Here is a 3,022-nt window from a genome sequence, read left to right as displayed (position 1 = left end):
CCGCAGCCGCAGCCGCCACCACCGCCGCCGCCACAACCAACTCTAGTCCCGTCTCACTACTGTAACGTTCTCCATAACAGTAATATACTGAAGTACCTGTCAACAACAATGCTTCTACCGACCGACCAGAAATAGCAGCCAGTTCTCTATCAAATTCCACTTTATCCTTACTCAACCTAATAAACACAGTATGAATATGATAATAATATTATCCTTTACAAAAAAAAACTAAAAAAAAAGCCATACGACTTTTGTTGTGTGAAGGAAATACGACGAGGTAGGCAAAGATGGAGTGCGTTTAATCATTCGTCCACCATATCAACCTTGACTCGGAGCTAATGAAAATAAAAGTAACAACAACAATAATTACAACAACATCAATAGAAGCAGCAGCAGTAGCAGTAGCTGCAACTACAGCAAGGATCTGTGTGGTTAATTGTCTGTAATTCCAAGAAAGTATTCGCTTATAAATAGACGAGAATACCTTTTTGAAGATGGTGACAACATTTCAATTAACGACACTAGAAAAATTGTGCGTGTGTACGTCTTCATTAGTAAAAAGGTACCAGCAATATAATGAGGTAGAATGTATATGTCCATATTGAGGATTAAGTAATGAATTAGTAGTGTCATTAGAAAGATAGAATGAAAACATCAAAGTAATTTGTTTTCATATAGTTTTGCTCAGTGTCCAAATCCCGCCGAGGTCAAATCAGTTTTTTTGTCATTTCAAGGTCGACAAGTAAGTGGTAATCGAATGCGATGGATGGGCAGAACTTTTAGAAGTTTGGGCATGTTTCTTTACGGTATCTCTGCCGGCTCTTTACGTTCTGGCAGCGATGCAGGTGAGGACTTTGATACTAAATTGTATCAGCCTTTGGGTAAATATCGGTGGTATGGAAACTACGCATAGGTAACTAATAGGTCTTCAACGAAATGAAAAAAATAAATACCTTGCTTACGTCATCACATGCATGAGAAAATGCATGGTCAATCACAAGCAATATCTAGGCTTTAAGACATGGAAGGTGTGTATCCCTATTACGTCAAAACCTCTGTAACTATGTTCAAATATAAAAGTGTTTATAACTGGTTCGTTGATGTCGTTTTTGGTATTGTTTGTTCTGCTGTTGTTGTTTTTGGTTAGACCCAAGTTGGCTCACATCAATTGAGCCTATGATGAAAGCCATTCTAGTAATGGTTCACCACGACGTTTCTCCGGCACCATTGTACCTTGAATAACAGCACTATCAATATGTTGTAAGAAAGAGATTTTGGTTACCATTTCTGCAAGGCCCTGTTACTTACATAAGTAATGACCAATGGCCGCGATATACGGCCGCCTCCGACCGGGATAGGCGCGGTCCATTTCGGCCGTTTCGAGTTCTAGAGTAGAACAAGGTTAAAACTTAAAGGCTTCATCTGCAGGACGCTAATCCATCGAAAGTAATTCACCGCAGTACGAGCCATCAAATTAATCAATGATTTTACGGAACTGCCGTTGCTTAGAGCAAACAGTTCCACTATCCTGGCGTACGTATTTACGCTAGGACAAAGTTTCTATATGGTCGCACAGATATGCTTTAAACAGAATGCAAATCTCCATCAAAATATTCATAACAATTGTTAAAATATAAAACGACGCGAATTATGTAGTCTTAGATAACAGAAGACGAGCTAGTCACCGGTAGAATCTTTTTAAGCATCGACCCGTTCCATGAGGGGTGACATTATGCTAAACAGCAACAACAACAACAACTACAACAGCTAGTAGTTCTCTTCAAATGCCCTTGAAAAATTGCAACCAAAAATTAAAGACCCATTTACACACACACAGACACAAACGCACACAGGCACACACGTACACACAAACACACGCACGCATGCACACACACAAACACACACAAGCACACATAGACACACACACAGATACAAATACACGCACGCACATACACATAGACAAACACGCGCGCGCGCGCACACAAAATGGAGGAAAATGCAAGAAAAAAGAGAACTCGGAAATTTCTAGAATGCCACAACCTCCAGTTTTGTCTACCCATTTCAAATATAATTACTAGCGCATTAATTAATTCATTAATTAATCATGATCCACAGATGAATACCTCTGATTAAGTCCGACTAGTTTAGCAAAAATTCAAACGGAAACAATAAATGTTATTTGTAATTTTTTTTTTCATATTCGTCAAAATTATTTGTTGTTTTGTACTCAATATTTGTGATAAAATACAACCAATTTATATCAGCACGTATCATTGGTGTCGTCAGCGTCAGCGTACCCTTGTTATTGCTGTTATTGTCATCATTCTTGTTATTGTTGTTGTTATTATTACTATTATTATAGCTGTTATTATCTTATGTGTGTTGTCAATAATATTCTTGTTACTGTCCTTTATGTTCTGAGTTCAAATTCCGCCGAGCTCCACTTTGCCTTTCATCTTTTCGGAGTCGATAAATTAAATACCAGTTGCGTACTGAGGTCGATCTAATCGACTGGCCCCCCTCCCAAAAAATTTTGGCTTTGTGCCTAGAGTAGAAAAGAATATTCTTGCTACTGCCATAATTTATGCAGTGTTATTACTATTGTTATTACTGTTAATATTACTACTGTTATTATTGTTGTTATAGCATAATTTTTCTTATTAATATTCTTTGCGTTGTTATTACTATTCTTACTACTATTTTTATTACTGTTGTTATTACTCCTGTTTCTACTGTTATTGCGTCATTTTTCTCATTAATATTCTTTGCGGTGTTATTACTATTGTTATTACTGTTAATATTACTACTGTTATTATTATATAACAGCGTAAGATTATATATATCATAGGTTTTACAAATTGACAGAAACTTAATCTAAGCGTATAAGTATTTATTAACATCTAAAACTATTCGTTATCAGCTTTTACTAGAAAAAAAAATTGACTTTGTGGCCGCACACGCACATGCCACATAGAATTTTAACTCAGCACCCACCCATCCAATATATATATATATATATATA

The sequence above is a fragment of the Octopus bimaculoides genome, chromosome 13, assembly GCF_001194135.2.
Source record: "Octopus bimaculoides isolate UCB-OBI-ISO-001 chromosome 13, ASM119413v2, whole genome shotgun sequence".
In the NCBI taxonomy this organism is placed as follows: domain Eukaryota; kingdom Metazoa; phylum Mollusca; class Cephalopoda; order Octopoda; family Octopodidae; genus Octopus; species Octopus bimaculoides.
This window is presented reverse-complemented; position numbering follows the sequence as displayed.